Below are 20938 nucleotides of genomic sequence, written 5' to 3' on the forward strand. Positions count from 1 at the left end.
GGTGGATACATGAAGGAAGGAAAACGACATTCAGTATCTCCTGCTTCTGTGTGAATGCCAATTCTCTAGAGTTATACGATGCAGGCAGTAAAATAAAACGAAATATATACTTAGAAATACACTTGTGTTTGGTCTGCTACACCTTTAAGATGGACAAATGTCTTTCTTAACTGCTAAGAACAGAACACTTCATCATGGTTTACTTTCATGTGGGAATAATGAAAGCAAATTGATAAGCATACTGCTTTTTCCTCCATTGTTTCCATCAAATACCACAGCTTAATTACAGATCTCCAAGGAAAACAGTGTTGTTTTTCTTCCCCTCAAACAAAATGTTACCCAAATGAAATGACTGATGGAATTATAGCTAATTGGTTTTGTAGAGCTATTCATTATCAGCACACTAGAGGAGAACTAATCATCTCCTATGGGTCATGCTTCTCACGCGATCCAATAGCTTGCAGGCTGAGAACATGGAGCCAAATCAGAATATCTTCATTTGTTATTTTCAAGCCAATTTTAAAGTTTGATTTTTTTTTCCCAATGACATTCTTGAAATTTCAGAGTCCTAATTAAAAAACAGGTTCTCAGCCTTGCTAAAAACTGCACAAATTATAAAGTTTAGAAAGATTTCTGGACATACCAAAACATTATGAATATAATGTTTAATTTGATAACGAGTCGAGTGCCTCGAAATGTAACAAGTCCACCCACAATTCAACTCCCAGAGCTAGAGATCTTACTATAAAAAAACATGCTTCCCTCACTGAGGTCAATGTAATAAAATATAAAAAACACTTTAATTTCCCATCTTAGTTTAGAGCAGCGGCTTTCAACCAGAGGAGATAGTTGCCTCAGCTGCTCCTCCCCTGGGCCATTTGGCAAAATCTGAAGACATTTTTAGTTGTCACAATTGTATGTATGGGAGTGCCACTGGCATCTACCAGATTGAGGGCAGGGATGTTCCTAAGCATCTTAAAACCCACAGGATTGCCTACTACAGCAAAACGCCAATAGAATTAGAGAAAAAGGAACGATAATTAACTCAACCTTAGTTTAGCCAACAGGTCCCACACTAATTCTATTTTAGTTCTCCACCCATCTAAAACTATTACCTTAAGGGGGAAAGGTTCTAACAAAATTCCGACATTCACGAACTTCTAATTTGTTCTTCGCTTTTCCTTTCCCAAAGTAAGGCCAACATAAATAGCTATAATTCATTAAAATGCAGCCCAAACACAAAATTAGGACTCTTCACTCCTCATCAGTAGTGTGTTGATTTGTTCTCTAAGCAACAGTTTGCACCACATTTAATCTTCTTTCCTAGACTCTCACATTCAGTGGGTGGTTGAGGATGAAAGACAGAGTAACAGGTCCAGCTTGAAAGCTTACTGCTATATTCTCACAGTGTTTACAGGCATGTCCTCACATAACGCCATTATATTCTAGTGTTATTAGCTGTTTTACATCTGGTTACTCCACTAAACTGTGTGCTCTGTAAGGTAGGTGCTATATATGTTTTTCTTCACTTCTGAATCTTCAGCACTTAGTAAACTTCCTGGCATTGTAGGTAGCTAAAAAATAATTAATGAATTAAAGGCTAAAAAATTCAATTCAGAGTAATTAATCTTATCCTTTAGCCCAAGGATTAACAATCTCTTTAAAAATACACAACACTTATTTTTTAAAATATATAACAATATATATTACTGGAAACTCTACAGAAAAGCAAAAGACCTATCGTTTCTCTTTAGGTTCTGGTTTCTGATAAAATAAAGTATTAAGAGTGTACTTCTTGCTTGCCCTTGGGAACAAATGTTATGTAACAGGTTGCAGGTGAGGTGTATGTGAAAGTACTGAATTTGCATTTAAACCTACACAAATTTCATCTTAAAACAAAAATGAAATAATCATTTCTCTCCAATAGGTATGTACACACACACACACACAATAATTAACTCCAGGGAAATTACGAGGCATTTCATCTACACAATTGGAGAATTCTAACTTTAAAAAAGTCAGCTTTTGCTAAACTTATATATATTCCTTAGAAGGATTGGGCCAAATGTGGCCCACTGTCTGTTTTCGTATGGCCCATGAGCCAGAAATGGTTCTTGTGTTTTTTAACATTTTCTTTTTGTTCTCATGTAATTATTATACAAAATTCAAACCTCAATGTTCATAAAGTTCTCCTGGGGCAGAGTCCCACGCCTCTGTTTACATATTGCCTATGACTACTTTCATGCTACCATGGCAGAATTAAGGGGATGCAACGGAGACCACACAGTCTTTAACATCTAAAATATTTATTCTCTGGCCGTTATTAGAAAAAGCTTGCCAACTCCTGGTCTAGAAAGGGAATATAACTTGCTACAGATAGAATCAAGAGCCCCATAAACACCTGTGCAGCAGTTTTTAAACTAAGTGTTGCAAATTCTTTAATAGCCCATCTCTTTGAGAGGTGAGGGTCTGTGTTCTCCTTTTCCCTCACTATTTGAGTCTGGGTCAGTCTGTGAGGCTTCTACCAATAGAGTATGGAGGAAGTGATACAATGTAACTTCCAAAGCCAGATCATAAAAGGCCATGCAGCTTCCGCCCCTTGGAATGTTCTCCTTCTTGGTAGTCGCAAGCTACCATGCGGAAAGAAGTCCAAGTCACGTGAAAGCACCAGGGGTAAATACTCTGGTTGACAGCCCCAGCTGGATGAGTCTTCAAGTCAGGCTCCAGACACAATTTGAGAAGCCTCCAAATGATTCCAGTGCCCACGAGCCTTCCCAGATGAAGACCCAGACATCATGAAGCAGAGACAAGCCATCCTCACTGTGCCTGGTCTGAACTCCTGACCCACAGAATCCGGACACATTAAGAAATAGTTATTTATGCCAGCAAGTCCTGGGATGGTTTGTTATGCATCAAGAGATGATCAGAACACAGAAGACAGGCTGAATCCTATCCTACGGGAACCATATGAAAGCCAAGCTAAACAAGGCTGATCAAACCGAGGCATTTCACCTAAGTGATCAAAATTATCAAAATTGTGCCCTGTGGGTTGTAAACCCGTTGCAAAAGAATTTCAGGGTTCTTCAGAAAATTTTAAAAGCTACTATATAGTGGTACTTACCATACACTAGGCACAAGGACCCTACAATGTAAATGTTGTCATTTTATTTCTTTGCAGTCAAGTAAGCCACTCACTCAAATTCAGAACTGTCCTGCATATAAAGCTTGTGTGCTCTTAGCTACAGTGCCACAGACAAACCAAACATAAAAGAAGCTGTCACAGTAACAGAAAACTGACTTGAAATAATATAATATCACAAGTCACAAAGGCTGAGGAATGGAATGCCTATTAATTTAATTGGTCAAGGCAAGGAGTGGGCTGGAAGAAGCTCCTTAGCCTTGGTTTGGCTGTGGAACTTAGTGTTCCTTGGGGTGGGGTGCGGGTAGGAAGGAGAGGGGCTCTGGAAGGGGCGGGGGAATGGTGGAGATATGTGCCCTTAGTTTACTAGTGAGGGTCTGCCTCAAGCTTCATTCTTCACAGTGGAGACAGTAACCCGTTTACAGAGCCAAGCACAGAATCCAAACACTCACAGACACTTAACAAAGGTCACAACTACAAGCTCTCTCCACTCACAGATTCATACTTCTCAGTCGGAGACTCTTTAATCTTTCATGTTGTGACACCCTGCTTACCTTAGCTTAAAAATAGCCAATATTTACTGAGTGCTAACTATATGTCAGCACTATTCTAAGCACCTCATATCCATGTACCAATTATATCCTTCCGAGAAAGCTATAAGGTAGATACCTCCATTTTCCTGAAGTGGACACCGAAGTTAAGTAACTTGCCGAAGGTCACAAAGCTAGTGAGTGATGGCGCTGGGAATCAAAATCAGTACTCTGGCTGCAGAGCCCAAACCATTATATAAGCCTGCTTCCTTTTGTCATATACATAGACATACCTCCCAGCAACTCCTCTCCTTCTTTCCAAACCTAACAAATGATGTGAAATCCTTGGCAGGATACCATAAACTATACACAACATCATAACTTTGTATAATAATGAGAATTAGATATTTCAAAATCAGTATGATTTCATGTAGAATTCTTCATAGTTTCTATGAAAGTCAAGTACAATGTGGTTCCCAGGGTCCAAAGAATGCAGGAATAAAATATGGACTAGAGTGGACTTACTGATATTCTACCATAAAACTATTGTGATGAGTAATAGAAGAAATTTTATCATCAAGGTGGAGAAAGTGGTCACAGTAGTTGCTGAGAGCAGGGAAAGGGCAGAAGAGATGTGATGTGGGGGCATTTTTGGAATTTTGAGTTGTCCTTAATGATGTTGCAGGGTCAGATGCTGGACCTTATATATATCCCACCATAACCCACTGAATGTACTGGGGGAAAATGCGAACTATAGGGTAAACTATTATCTATGTGGTGCAGCAGTGCCCCAAAATGCGTTCACCAAGTGCGATGAGTGTGCCACAATGATGGAGAAGGTTGTTGGTGTGGGAGGAGCGGGGTAGGAGGGTGAGGGGTATACAGGAACCTCTTATATTTTTTTGGTAATGTATATATCTTCAAAAAATACAATTTACAAAAATGATGTGGTGGGGAGTTGGGAGTGGGTTATATGAGAACCTCTTATGTTTCTTGCTTTTTTATGTTTTTTAATGTAACATTCCTTGAGGTCTATTAACTTTAATTAAAATTTTTTCTAAAGTACAATGAGGAAGTTTAGAATTGCTGAATTCTACCATCAGTATGAAAAAGGGAAATAAGAATTTCCAAAAACACTGCCTACTGAATATTGCCTGACTACTGTGGTCTAAATCATACCAGCTGAATTTAAATTGTTCTAATTCCTCAAGTGTTGTGTCTGTAATCTGGGAGAACAAAACAGTCACATTGTTTCTTTTCCTCAGAAAGTGAATTGCAGCACTCTGCTATTTTCCTCAGGATTTTCACCTTAATCACCTTCTCTGCCATCATAGGACAGTAAGAGAAAAATCGTAATTCTCATTTTACAAGTGCAGAAACTGATGAAAATGGGGTCTAAGGGACCTGACTGCCAGGAAATGCTCTTTTCTCTCAGTGCCCTTCCGACAAGGAATGTGAGGTTGACTCACTATGGAAACCTCAACTCATGCTCCCTTGAGAGTTTTTTTCTTTTCTTTTTTCAACCTCTCTTGCTCTAAAAGCAATGTCTCTTTAGCATGCCTCCCAAACCCAGGTTGCATGAGGCATAACACAATCTCTCAGAGTAAAGATAGCCCACTGAGAGATTAAGTCCTGAACCTATCTGTTTGGCTGAAGAGGAGTGGCTACCAATATGTCACCTTCTAAGAGGCCAGACAGATTCGGGATCTGTATCCTGCCACAATCCCGGCAGACAGGAGAAAACAAAGGACATTCTCAACAGAAAGCTACAGGTGGACCCACAATCCCCCTCAGTGTAATTAAAAACATTTTTCTTTCCACAGCTCAGCTTTCATCTTTTATCCTTCTTTATCCTTCCCCCTTCATCCCCTAAGGGGTTCCTGAATGCTGATGAGACAACGGGACTAAAACCATCTTGTCATCTTTTGGGTCAATTCTTAGGCTAGCCAACATCCAGCCACGGGTCAAATGATCAGTAGGTAGCTCGCCGGTCCCCATGGGAACGGATTCTAATTTGTCATCATCTCCAGTGACAACGTTTCATCACAACATCAATGAATTTCTTTCTTGCTGAATTTTGCCTCCCTTAATTTTCCCATAGACATTTCTGCCATTTGCATACTTCCCCAGAACCTTTTTTATTTTTAAAGCTCTTTTTACCTTATCTTTATACTTCTGAAGACTGGGGGTGGGGCGGGCAACAAGGTTTGAAAAGGTAAAAGATGACCAAAGTGCAAAGGCATAGCAAACATTTTATTTCTGTCTGCTTCCTAAAAGGAAGGGCTGGAAGGAGTTTTGAATGTTAGGGACCGCTTTATTTAAAATATAACACAATGGAGCTGACAGGCACAGGCAGGAAATGTACCCTAGGGGACTAGAGAGTCATAGCAAAATTCCTCTTGAATGTGGAAGAGTTTAACATTTGACATTCAAAAACCTTTGTGCCGTGGTAAGAATTTAATAGCTGATCCCACTTTCCTTCAATTCCAGCCATATTACTCAAGAATAAACCTTTCATTTTGTTTTCTATCAAGTTTAAGGGTTTGGTTACTTAAATGCATGTGACATAGAAGTAATTTTTAAAGTATATGCCAACACAAATATTTAACACCTCTGAACAACATCACACCATCGTATTCTTAAGTTTTCCATGTAGAAACATTTGCATTGTTTCATGTTGCCAACTATATACAGTATAAGGAAAAGAGTAATTCCTTGCTATTATTTTATTAGTAAGAGTGGCAATGCTGCAGATACAGGCACAGAGCAGGCGCTGAGCTCTTGCCATTTATTAGCTGGGAAGTTTGGGCAAGTTCCTTGACTTCTCTTAGCCTAGGAATAATACCCTTTCAGTGCTCACTGTGAAGTTCAAATTAAACAAGGTATAAAGCCCAGGATAAGGACAGGGATTTTTTGAATTGTTATATCCCAGTCATTGGACTAGAAAATGCACGTGGTGGTGACAGGGAAATAATACGAGATCTAAACTTTCTAACAATAGAGCTGTAAGCAAAGAGGGTGAGAATACATGAACATTAACCATTTTATTCATTTAACTCATCCTCGGGCTTAATCCTACTTATAAAACCTGGCATAATGTTTGGGGTAAAAGCATCTTTTCTTAGATTAAAAGCAATATGGCACAAAGGGCTTAGGATTTGGAATCAAACAAATCTGAGTTAAATCCAGCTCTGCTACTTACTAGCTAAAGGAAATGAGGATAAATTATTTCTCTAAGCCTCAATTTAATTACTGGGACTAATAATACTTGCTTCATGATATTGCTTGAGAACTAAACGGGATAAGGTTTGTAAAATATTTAGCAGAGTACCTAACATCCAGTAAGTGACAGATAAATGATAGTGGCAGTCATTTACTATTATTGTAGTTACTATTTGGGGAATTTATTGCTCAGGGCCTCAGAACAGAGAATCCAATGAACATCTCTGCTCTTGGAGGAGAGTGCACAGTCAATGTGGTGGGATGGATATGTTAACACAAGGCTATGATCCCTACCACAGCTGTTAGTGCCTCTTCTAAAGCACTATGTCATGTAGCTTTGCTAATTACAGTCTCAGACAGCTTGGGATTCTTCTAGAATCCCTTTTTCCTAAACTGAAGCATCTAATAACGATTTTACCCTTGACAGCATATTATCATGTTCAAAGCATTTTTACATGAGTTGTCTCATTTATGCCTGACAACCCTGGGAGCTAGGCATGGCAACATTCCCTGTCCCATTTTTACAATCAAGGAAATCCAAGGCTCAATGGTTTGCCCAAGCTCACGCCTAGTAAGAGTCAAAAACAAAGAGATCATTTCTTCTAACCCCTAGTTTAGATCGTTTTCTGCTCTATAGCTTCCAAATGGCAGAAAAATGTTAAACTCTCAGATCAAATCAACTAAATTCTACTCATTCTTCTAGTCCGAGCCCAATATCTGCCTTCTCAAGGCCCTTCTTTTCCAAAATTTCCTAGGACTCACCATTGGTTCCACTTATATCCTGCGTCAAGTCACTGGTAACTTTTCCTCATATAAGGAGCCCAGTTTCCCCCAAAAGATCCATAACATAACAATGATTAGCATTAATTCATTGCGTACTATGTGTCAAGCACTATGTAAAGTGCAACTTTACACAATTCCTTGTAATCTTCTCATCAACCCTAGGTATCTACTACATGCCATTTTTACAGATATTTTACAGATAGTGCCATTCGATTAACTTGCTTAAGGCCATTCTGCTAAGAAACAGAATAATTAGATCAAATCCATCCTCTTTAATCAATACACTATGTAGTTTTTAAAAAATTAATGTAATGCCTAGTACCTAGAAGGAACTTGAATGTGTTCATTACTGTAAGCATTTGCCCTCATACAATATGTCATTACTTGCCATATTAGAAAAATCTGCTTCAGATCTAGAAAAAAAGGCAGATGTCCTATGAGTATTAGTCTTATCTGGTTCAAGTCAATCAGATTTTGGGCCTGTCTGGATCCCTATCTTTCTTTACCTGCCTCCTGGATAATATCAGATGCTATGGAGCAAGACTTGGCAAGAAAAAAAAAAAAGGCACTCATTCAGAAAGGGTATCCCTGATGGCAAGTGGCCACAGTTGTGATATGGCAACTCATCCACTACAAGCTTTGGTCTCATGAAATTACCCCATTGAGCAGAGACTAGGCACAGCAGGCAATGATGTAGGACAAGACCAATGAAGACCCAGAGATAAATTAGGGCCAGGCTGAATTTCCAATGGCCCATGAAGGCTTCAGGGTTGCCTGAGAGATGTGTGGGAACAACCCATCCAACGGAGAAGCGGGGCAGCCGCTGACAGATGATCTGCAGGTGGACCAGGAAGATTTATGTGCAAGGCCGTCTGGGCTCCAGGGTCACATACCCTGATCCTGAGAGAACTGAGCTCAGGAGAAGTGCAATGGAAAAAACAGAAGGCATGTGCTGACATGCCAGAGAACCGGAGGAGGCAGAAGCCTGGGAAACAGTTGAGAGCACGAGCTCCTCTCTTGAAGCAAAAAGCAGGTTTGCATTAAAGGTGATAAGAGGGCTTGGTTTGGGCAGCCGTTTGTATTAGGTAGGTATTCCAGGAGAGTCCTGGAAATATACACACCCGAGCTTCATGAAAGCCAAGGTTATCAACTTAAGGGGTCAATGGGCTCTTGCCCTATTTTTCCCCCCACTTTACCCTTAATGACCTGATTACAAAAGAAACAGTAGGAAGGGCAGGCTTCAGTTCACTTCTCACTTCACTCAGTCACGGAAGCCCCTGAGGTTCCTCTAAACCTGCAATAAGCAAGCTCACACCTTGAAAGTTTACAGCTTGTTCCTTCACCACAAGGAAAAAGTTTAACCTAGTCTTGACCTTAGACAGAATGAAGAGGGGAAAGAAGAAGACACAGCGTATAGAATAATCTCTAACATTTCATGTCACAATTTTTTTGGATAAATTTGTATTGAATTTTAATCGAGGAGAAAGGAAAAAATCATACTGGATTCGTGAGCTCTGGTAACTTGTAAAGGACAGGTACGACCATGGGAAAAGAAAGCAAATCCAGTCTCTTTTAACACATAAAGCTCTTATTTATATAGAGTATAACTATCTATGCATATCGTAACACCAAGTATAACTTAGAAGCATTCCAAGTAAAAGGATAGCACCCAGAGGATTTGGGAACCTGCAATTCCACTCTAGCCCAGACTTATTTCCTCCATACCCAGTGCAAATAATATGCCATCACAAAACCAACCTTGCAACCTGGGCCAGACCTGGCACGCTGCAGGGACTTAGGAAATGTTTGTTGCAGAAATGAAGGATGAAACCTGACCCAGTTTCCAGTTAGAGACCAAATGACCAGAACATTTATGGTTCTTCAAGGGTCCCTTTGAGGGCATATTGATCAAACACTTGCCGGTTAATGTCAATTAGCCCAACAATGAAGTGGAAAGATGACACTGGCAGGGCAACAAAAATCTGCTACCACTAAGTACTTTCTTACCTTTGCACTGGCCAAGAACCTATTAAGTTAAATTTCTGGGAAGATGGTCCTGAGACAAAATGACCTTGTCCAAATTGTTTAAATGTGTAAATGTTTCCATTTTCCCTTTATTTGTTAATCTTATTTACCTTTTCAATGGAATGTAACATTGTGACATTTTAGAATTTCATTGATACACAGTTCTTCTAAGTATAGTGGAGGGCAATTGTAGTAATTTTATTCCTAGTCCCCCCTCACTAAGGAAATGTAAGCCAGAGCAAGACAAAGTCCAAGGCAAAATGTACTTCCACATTAGAGTAACAAATTTCCACAAAGTAGATCCCCTTTAAAACCAAGGCAAAGAAAACAGAACAAGAGAAATCATGGTCTGAACATCTGAATTCTTCAGTTGTTTAAGACTGCCCTTGAATAGCCCCATCAGCTGAGTCTCGCATATTGCACGACAACCTTAGGAGGCTGGAGAAGCAGTCTCTCTCCAGGTCCTACCTGCAATCAATGAAGCCAGCTTATGATGTGCCATGCCACTCAACAGAGAAAAGGCATTTCTTGGTTTTAGTTTCCAGATACTGCAGCAGTAATAAAACGAAATGCTACAATAGAGACAAAAATTCTACATGAGCCACATCACCAGATCCACAGACCAGAATGAGTGCTGATTTTGAGGGACAAGTTATTATTGTTACTTTCTTGGAAAAAAATTAAAACAACAAAACATCTACACATATGACTAAGATGAGGTACAAATGTTGGATGCTAGCAAACGAAGCTTTCAGTGTTTGAGTAAAAAGCCCAGGCTTGTATTTTTCCAAGGATCTGCTTCATTGAAAGAAGGCATTTGCGCACATATGGTTTGCAGAGTCACGTGAAGCTGAAGTTCCAGCTAAGGCAGGGAGGATGCACATCCTAGAGGGAGAATGCTTGTCTTTCCCTGCTCTGCTCCCAAAGCTCCACCTTCCCCTTAACTGACTGGAACCTATTCTCTCCAGCTCTGGCCTGCCTGCAAGAATCCCCACCCCACCCTGGCGGCTCTGCTGGAGAAAGTACCAGCCCTTTCATTTGTTCCTGTACAACCAGTGGGAACACGAAGCCTGGGAATCAAGGGGATGAAGAAATATCTGGGCTTCTGTCAAAACAACAACATAAAAAAAACCAAAACAAAACAAAACCCAAGTCTTAAATATTCGTGTGTGCTGGTGCCAGTGGTAAGGGAGATTTTATTTTCTATTGTTGATAAAGGTATAGCTATACAAGTATAAAAATAAACACTACGTAAAAAGAGCATAAACATGTATTTCAAATATACAAACAACAGATACATTCTGTCTCTCTATATGTACAGAGCACATTATATAAAATAGGTGAGTACACAGGGTGTGTGTGTGTGTGTATGTGTGTGTGCATAAGCAGGATTATCTCAGCTTATTTCAACACCAGGCACATACATTTGCTAGTGCGCAATATAACCCCTGCAGTCAACTAGTCTATATTTAGTACAGGAATTAAAGCTTTCATGGATGCATACACACATATTTTCACTGCCAAATATATGCAAGGATACGGAACATACGCTGTAAATATATTTCCTTAAAATATAAGCAGGGTTGCTAAATACTTCAAATTCCAAATTGCCATTTCTTAAATAGCAAGAAGGGTAACTGGCAAGCTGCTTCCCCTCTCCTTGCTCACCTTGTTCTTTCCCTAAGAAGCTAGCAGAGGAGTATCCCATGCATTCCTGATCATTGTCAAAGCTTCATATTGGGAGAGAAATCCGGGCATTCTAAGAGGTATCTAAGGTTTGCTACATCCTCCAGGGAAACTGTACAGACAAAAGCTTCACCAGCCACAGTTCCACACTAAGAATGTGAAAGTTATCTTTTTCTCCTTCTGTGTGACAGGAAAGATGCTCACTATATTATACTTTAATCCTACATATAGTCCAACAGCTGCAGTTTTTCTCTCAATTAGCTGAAAGTTCTTATTTAGGGGCACTTATTTTAAAAAAAAAAAAACAAACAAAAAAACCCCGAATAGTCCAATAGAAATTCCACAGTGACGCAAATTATAACCAACTGTCTTCAAGTTATGTTAATAAAGGAATAATGATGAATTGTAAGACGAAAGAGTCATCAAGGACTTCGCTTATTTTTATATCTTGTTTATGTTCCTTCAGGACAATCCATTAGTAATATAACGCTCTTCCTCCTACAGCGCACATTAGAGCCCTGTGATTTATGAGAGTTAAAAGGCTCGTCTACAACAGTGCAGAAATCACCCCCGCCACTGCCTCACCCAGGGCAACTAAGCATTTAACTGGGATCTTTTCTTCATTTAGAGGCTAAGTTTTCATCATGGTACTTACAATGTTTAGACATATTTATCTTATTTCAGTTGATGTGCAAGACTGTCAGGAGAGAATAAACAACGCTCCTTTTAAAAATTGAAAACATTTACAAGAATTTGCTGAGTAAAAGGATGGAAGGCAACACAGCACAGTGGTTAAGAATAGGGCTTTTTAGAGTCAGACCACTTTGGTTAAAATCCTGACCCTATCACCTATTAAATACAATTTGAGCAAATTAATCAAGGCCTCCAAGTCTCACTTCCCTCAACTCTAAAATGGGGAGTGGGAAGAACTGAATATCACATGGCTGTGTTAAAAATTAGATACCGCATGTGAAGCAGTTCATGTTAAATGAACACATGTCAAAGACGGTCTCTTTCAAAATTCTAGTTTTTGTACCCATACCCCATTTATTCAGATTCTAGAAAAATACACATACTCTGAACATGGACTAAAGTACTGCCACACTAAATGGGCTCCTCTGTCCATTTGGTGCAGCGGTTCTTAAAGCAAGCAGACCTCCACTTTCTCCTCGAGGAGGTGCACCTCCCAGGCCTGCTCCTCTTTGCCTCTTATAAACACAGTCAAGACGTATTTCCTAAAGAGGACATTCCTGTCCTTTCTACCTTGTGAATTATTCTACAAAATTTGTCTCTGCTATAAAAATATTGAAAGTTTCCTTACCGCTTCCAAAAGTTTAAGGAGTACCTTCTATCAATATTTTTGCATTTCTTCTCAAACAATTCAAATCCAACCTTGCATGATTGTTTCTGGTAAGCAGCAGGGTGTAATGTAATGGTTTCTACATGGTTCCCTTTTTGTAAGTGACAGATTACACACAAAATAAAACCTTCCACTAAGCCCCAATATATCAGATAAGGTCAACTGCTGGACAAGAAAAAGGAGGAAGACAGAATCTGGTCCCTGTTAACAGCCTCTGCAGCATCAACCACACACTGTAGGGACTAAACTTTTGAAAGCATATAGTGGAACACTGAATCTAAATACACTTGAATTCAAAATCAGGTCCTCCAACTTTTCACTCAGGTGACCTCAGACAGGAAACCTCTTTGTGGATAATTTTCCTTGTCAGTAAAGCTTACTTTTTTGTTTGTTCATTTTTGTTTTTGAGGATTAGTTAATTCATGCAACAAATATTTACTGAGTGCTTTCTATATACTATATGGAAATACTTTTCTAGGTGCCCATCAAGGAACCAAACAAAAGTCCCTGCCCTCTCCTCATACAGATTGTTTTCTATTAGGAAAATACACACAATGGAAGTTAAAAAAGCCCAATATAGAAAAGTCCCAAGTGATAAATTCTAGGGAGACAGGTAAAGCAGAGAAGGGAGGTAAGAAATGTTGAGAGGTCAATATATGAAATGTATAAAATGATGGTCAAGGAAGGTTTTGCTGAGAGGTAACATTTAACCCAAGACTGAAATGAAAGCATGTGAAGGAGCAAGCCAGGTGGCAATGTGAAAAAAAGACATAAGTGCAGTGATAATAACCTGCATTCAATAAATGATGCTGATTACTATCATAGCCAGAATAATATAAATAAAGCCCAAAACTAGGATTATAAATCCTGCCTCTGTCCCTTATTACTTCTATGAGAACTTAAATTACTTATAATTACCTTTCTGAGAAACAGGTTAGTCATACAGAATATAGGAATAATACTGTGCTCTGCCTACAAAGTCATTAAGAGGATTAAATGAGAAAATACATGTGAAAACACTAAGAAAATTGATATAGCGCCACTATCACATCCCCTCTAGGCTTAATCTTTCCAAAATGACAGACCACCACTCCCACCTTCGTAACCAAAATCCAATAATTTGATAGGTAGCCCGTCTTTGTAAGATAGTTAACTTTAGTTCTGGAATCAGACCAAGAACAGAAAGAGCCAAAACAGACCTAGATTGATTTCCAATCAAGGAAACCTAAACACTAACCAAGTAAACTTGTTGGGGCACTGGCTTAAGAGAACAGCCATCTGTTTGCTCTGGTCCTTGCCTGATTCATTACAAATTTCCCATTTGGGTGGCCTCATTACCTCTCAACCTTTCCTTTGCCTTCCTAAGGATTCACTGGCTTATTCACTCATTGAGCAAACATTTAATGAATACTTCAACAAACAAAGAATCAACGATCAATCTAGGTAAGAGGGTGAACCAAATCAGGACCCAGCCTAAACAAATCCCCTGGGACAGATGGGGAGGAAGGTTTGGGGCAAAGAAAGAATGGAATCCATCCACCCTGCCTCCAGGGTTCCTCCAATCTGGACAAGTCTGAGCCTTGCACATATCTCACTAGGTAACTGTAAACAAAATCAGAGCCCTCAGGCTAACACCACACTGCATTACACTTGGCAGGGCAACCTCAAACACATCCAGAATCTAGAAATATGAATACTGAGATGTAAGTACATATCCCTTCATTTTTCTCAAAGAGAATTTACTGAATGCCCACCAAGTGCCAGGTCCTGGGACGTAGAACTCAAAAGAGGAGAGTCCTTATTCTCCATCTCACCCACACTTTCTCTTCTTGTTCAATTACTGTCCCTTTCCTTCTTGTGGTCCAGTATACAGTTCAAAAATACAACCAAATTTTCCTACAGTGAAGTTTCTAGGAGTAGAAATACAAAGTTAATATAAATACAAAGTCAATGTAAAGTCCAGGTCCAGTCCTATTCTTCTCAGTTAGAGGGGCTTCTATTTAAAGCTCCTGCTTTTCCTCCCAGGGGCTTTCTGTGATCATTCACTTTGGAAATTCTCCTTTCAGGTTTACAGATCTTTTCCTCTAAGCCTCATCTAGGAGGCTTAATTAACAGCCTAAGAATGGAGCTCTTCCCCCTTGTTTACTCCTAAATCCACACTCTGTTATTACCCTTTTGTATTCTGGAAGCAGAACACAAAATACGAAATGCCTACCTGTGCCAAGTACGTAATCTTTAAATAATCTTGCAAGATAGATCTTATCCTCATTTTATAGAAGAAATTGATGTAGGCAAATATCCTGCCAAAAACCAGATAGCCAATGAAACAGACCTACCTGGAATTTAGGTTTTCCATCTCCATAGATGACGTTCTTTAATTCTCCATCCCAAGCTACCCCTAACAAGGGGATGGTCCAAAAAAACAACAGAGGAAAATTTTCTAATTTTTCTGTTGGTTCCCATGATCTCTATGGTCCCTTCCAGCTCTAAAATTCCAAAATATCACACAGTTAGGACTACTTATATTTTTGCTTATAAAGAGCCATCTCTCTAAAGTTGACTCTCAATTCATAATCTCTTTTAAGGAAAAGCTATTTTGGGGGAAGTGGATGTGCCTCAAGCAGTTGAGCACCTGCTTTCTACCTGGGAAGTCCAGGGTTTAGTTCCTGGTGCCTCCTAAAAAAAACAAACAAACAAGAAGCAAACAAATGAGAAAACCAACTCAGCAGAGTCAATGTGGCTCAGTGGTTGGGTGCTAGCTTCCCACCTGTCCCTGGTAACAATAAGAAGCTATTTTGTATTTGTAAACTGTTCTTATGCAAAGCATCTTTCCCCTACTGTGTATAAAGGAATATAATTTTGTGCAAGATCGGTATCTTACTTTCCAGGTATACTCTAAACTATTGTTTTGACCTGGTCCAAATTCTTCCTTTGAGGTTCAATATAAATATTAAATACTAATAAAAGGATAATTTGGGGGTATTTGCACCCACTAAGTATCAATCTCTTACAAAACCAAAATGATTCTCTTTACTATGCCCCAGGGAATGATATTTGATGAAATGAAACAGCTAATTTTAAATATTTCAGGTAGAATTCTTAGTATCAAAGAACCACTCATAAAAATAATTAAGGAAAACTAAACTTCCGCCAGAATCTATTTTAAACGCTAGAGCTTTGGGGTCAGAAAAAGTCAGATCCCTGAACTGTACATAGGCCAATGAAAAGTCCATCAAAAAGAACTAAACTGAGATTTGAGCTGCTGTCTCTCAAGAGACAGATCAGAAGCTTGAAGTTCAACCAAGTTAATTGCCTACAAAAAACAAACAAAAAACAAACACTCCTCTGAGAAATATAACAGAATCTAAATATTTCATAATCTAGATACAACTGAAATTTTTGACATATGAAAAAATAGTACAGTATGACCAATTCTTAAGAGAAAAGACAATCAACAGAGATCAACTCCCAAACATTTTAGATGTTGTTTATTAGCAGAAAATATTTTAAAAGTTATAATAGGGAAGCGGATGTGGCTCAACTGATAGAGCATCTGTCTACCATATGGAGGGTGCAGGGTTCGATCTCCAGGGCCTCCTGACCCATGTAGTGAGCTGGCCCACATGCAGGGCTGCCATGTGCCCCGCGTAGGGGAACTCCACAGCCAAGGAGTGTGCCCTGCAGGAAAAAGGCACAGCCTGCCCAGGAATGGCACCACACACATGGAGAACTGACGCAGCAAGATGACTCAACCAAAAAAAGACAGTTTCCCAGTGCCGCTGGATAATGCAAGTGGACGCAGAAAAACATACAGTGAACGGACACAGAGAGCAGACATCGGGGGGGGGGGGGGGGAGTGGGGGAAGGGAAATAAAATAAATCTTTAAAAAAAAGTTATAATAAAATCTCCAGAGAAATAAAATCTATAAAAATAAAAAATGTGAAACTGAAAATATGATATTTGAAAATTTTTTAAAAATCACTAGAAGGACTAACAGCAGAATGGACATAAGAGGACAGAATTTACATATAACTAGAAATTATCCAATCTGAGATCAGAAATAACAATTAAAGAGGCATTGTCTGAGGGACTTGCAGTAAAATATAAAAATATTTGGCCTACATGTAACTGGAGTGCCAGAAGAACAGAGAATGAGAGAAAAAAATATTAGAAGTAATTGCCAAAAAACTTCCCTAAATTTGATGAGAGATGTTAATATAAAGACTCAGGAAGCTCAACAAACACCAACTGGATAAATGTGAAGACTGCCATGTCACAGCAGTCATAGTAAAAGCAAAGACAGAAGAAAATTCCTGAAAGCAGTTGGGGGTAGAGGTGGATAGGAGGTAGAAGAGGGCATTGCATACAGAGTAACAATACCTAAAATGTCCATTGTCTTCTCATCAGAAACTATGATGGCCAGAAGACAGTGGAACAGCTTTTAAAAAGTGCCAAAAAGAAAAAAACAAAAAACAACTACACACACTCATACAACAAACATCAAATGATAAAAACCAACCCTGTCAATCTAAAATTCTACCTCAAGTAAAATATCTTTAAAGAATGAAAGTAAAAATAAAAACATCTTGTGATTACAAAATATAATTTAAAAATTAGGAGAAATTTTCACCAGCAAACATGCAGTATAAGAAATGCTACAGGAAGTTCTTTAAACTCAATACCAGCTGGTATCTTTAGGGAAATAATGAGTATCAGAAATACTATGTGTATATATACAATAATATTTTTCTTTTAATTTTTAAAAATATGAATGGCAGTTTAAAGCTAAAACCATAACATTGTCTTGTGCCATGAGATATACATAGATTTTATACTCTAGTGTAAAGGATGGTGGTGGGGAATTGGATCTATAAGGCTACAAGGGTTTTAGATTTTATATGAAATGATGTCAACCTTAAGTAGAGTAATAAATTAAGGATCCACACTAAAATTCCGAGTGCTTCTTTGTGTGTATACACACACACGTGTGCATGTGCACATATATATGATAGATTAACATGAAATTTTTAAAATATACTAAAAAACTCAAAAGGGAGCAGGAGAGGATGAGCTAAAATGAAAAACAAATGGCAGAAATGTAAAACAAACAAAAAAATTGTTGGTCCAAATCCAGACATATCATTAATCAAAATTGAATGTTAATTGACTAATCCCCAAATCTTCCCAATTAAAAGGCAGAAACTGTCAACTATATGTTGTCTACAAGAGGCACACTTTAAAACAATAAAGATATTGAAAATAAATGCTTGTGAAGATAAACCATGCAAACAGTAATCATAAGACTAGAGTGTTTTAACATGAGAAAAAAATAAACTTCAAGAAAAAAGTATCAGTGCAAGAGATAATGAGTGACATTCCATAATACCACAATTCACCAAGAAGACATAACAATATTAAATGTGTATGTGCCCAATAATGGAGCTTCAAAATACGTGAGGCAAAAACAGACAGAATTAATGGGAAAAACAGATAAATCCACAATCATAGTTGATGATTGTAACATCCCACCCAGCAAATGATAGACCAAACCAAAAAAAAATGAGCAAAGACAAAAATGATCTGGGGGAGCAGGTATAGCTCAGTGGTTGAGTGCCTGCTTCCCATGTACAAGGTCCTGGGTTCACTCCCCAGTACCTCCTTAAAAAAAAAAAAAAAAAAAAGACAAAAAGAAAATTTTCAAAAAATAGTAATTTAAAAAAATGATCCGAACAACACTATCAACTGCCTTAACCTAATGGATATAAAAAGACAACTCAAAATTACAGAATATACATTCTTTTCAAGTTCACATGGTTTATTCACCAAGATAGATCGTATGTAGGGCCACAAAAAAGGGATTGAAAGCCTGGATGTGTTGAATTAAATTAGAAATCAATAATAATAAGATATCTAAGAAGACTCCAAAAACTTTGGAAATTAAGCAACAACTTCAAAGGAACTTATGGGTTAAGGAAGATATTATAAAGGAAATCAGAAAATATTTAAACTGAATGATAATGATAAAACATCATGTCAAACTTTGTGGGAGGCAAGTAAAACAGTGCTTACAGGAAGTTTATAGTTTTAAATGCCTCTATTTGAAAAAAAAAAGGAGGTAAAAAACCATTGACCTAATGTTCCAAGTTAGGCTAGAAAAAGAGCAAAATAAACTTTAAGTGGAAGAAAGGAAATAGTAAAGAGAGTAAATCCAAGAAATAGGGAAAAAGAGAGAGAGAACAAAGCCAAAGTAGTTTTTTTTTTTTTGAAGAATGGGTTATCAATAATTTTTTTTCTCATTCTTTCTCAGTCTACTAGCTGTTAGCCTAGCTAGTGGATTATCCATTTTAGGCATTTAGTGATTTTTTCAAAGACCTAGCATTTAGTTTCAGTGACTATTCTCTATTCTTGTCCTGGCCTACAGATATTAAAGGATAATAAGAATATTATAAACCACTTTATACCAAGAAATTTGACAACTTAGCTAAAACAAATACCTTGTATGTATGAAGGGGGGAGAAATCAACCTAGCAAAATTGACAAGATGAAACAGAAAATCTGAGACAAACAAACAAAAACTACCTAGCTATTAAAGAAACTAGACTCCCACAAAGAAAACTCCAGGCTCAGGGGGTGCAATGCACTAGTGAATTCTATCTAACAGGTAAGGAAAAAGTAATACCAATTATATATTCTTTCAGAAAGAAAAGGAAGAGGAACACCTCCCAACTAGTTTCATAAAGCCAAAAACACCAATGCTCTAATGCCAAAAAGTGGTGATATGGAAAAAAGAAAGTTAGAGCAGGGTATAGAGAAATTTGAAGTATTGGTAGGCGGTAGGTTGGTGGGAGTGTGGAAGAGACCTGAAATTTTAAATACGGTGATTTGGGCAGGCCTTCATTCAGAAGGACGGGTTTGCAGAGCCCACAGAGACAAAAAACCAGGAATGTGTCAAGTACTCATGAAGCAGCAAGTGTGGTGTCCTGAAGCCCAAGTTGGGAAAGTTTATCAAGGAAGAGAGAAGGGATCAACTATTCAATACTAATGTTAGTCAAGTATAATAAAGAATCTGGATTTAGCAAAGTGGAGGCTATTGGTGACTTTTGAAGAACAAAAACAGTTTTGTTGGGTTGGTAGAGCCAAAACCCTTACTGGAGAAGGTTTAAGAGAGAATAGAAGAATTGGCTCTAGTGGAGCACAGGCACCTCTCTTCTAACGAGCTGCCCCTCAAAGGGGAAGAAGAAATGAGGCAGCAGCTAGAGAACGATGTGGGGTCAAGAGAAGGGATTTGTGTATATGCTTTGTAAGATGGGTAAGATAACAGCATGTTGGATGCTGAAGGATATGATACAGAAGAGGAAAAAAATGATACCACAGAAGAGAAGGGGAGGTAGAGGAGAGGAGGAGAACTGCTTGAGGAAGGCCACTGGCCGGATGCATATGATGTATATACAGTTCTCTTATCACACTAGCCCATTTCAAAGTAATTCTAAAGTCCTTTTAAAAACCCTCTAAAGTCAGCCACTGCCAGCAATTCAGTAGTATATAAATATGTTTGCTATTTCATTGAGTAATTTTTTCACCATAAATAATTTACTAGCATATTCAGGGGAAAAGTTAGGTTGAACTCTTGCAACAACATATCCAAGGTCGCTCTGACTCACTTAGTGATCCAATCAAGCACCCAAGAAGCTGTTTCTCCCCTCATTCATTCTTCACTGACCTGTATTTTATGAACACATACCATATTTTGCTATTTTCTCGGGAACTTTATAAAAAAATATTTTTTCTTGATTCACGTTCAGTTTCATATAATGCCCTATGTGTACACCCAACTTAATTTCTTAAAGCATTCAAAAATGGACTTTATGGTAGGTGATATACACAAGAATGTGTTCCTGGGGTTATATTTTCCCACAGCTGTTGCCAGAGTTTCTTTGGCAGCAAAACTCCATATACTAAACTAATTAAAGATTTAAAATATATTGTTGGTCAACTTAGATCCACACTTTGTAGGTAAATGGAATAAGAAAAAGCAAAGAAAAATCTATACCATAGAGAATTTTATTGTAAAACTCAAGACTCACAAATGTTTTTTTATTAGTTTTTAATTACTTTGCTCCCCTAACCAGAAGATATTAACACCACATTAGATTTACCGCCAAGGCTGAGTCAAATCCAACTCTCATAAAGAT

At 38.3% G+C, this 20938-nt stretch overlaps 1 protein-coding gene across 1 annotated transcript in view; it reads right to left on the reverse strand.

Annotated features, from left to right (window-relative positions):
* Positions 1–20938, reverse strand: part of CACHD1 (cache domain containing 1) — a 222622-nt gene that overhangs the window by 110519 nt on the left and 91165 nt on the right. The gene's annotated exons all lie outside the window — the stretch shown is intronic.

The sequence above is a fragment of the Dasypus novemcinctus genome, chromosome 9 (genome assembly GCF_030445035.2).
Source record: "Dasypus novemcinctus isolate mDasNov1 chromosome 9, mDasNov1.1.hap2, whole genome shotgun sequence".
Classification (NCBI taxonomy): domain Eukaryota; kingdom Metazoa; phylum Chordata; class Mammalia; order Cingulata; family Dasypodidae; genus Dasypus; species Dasypus novemcinctus.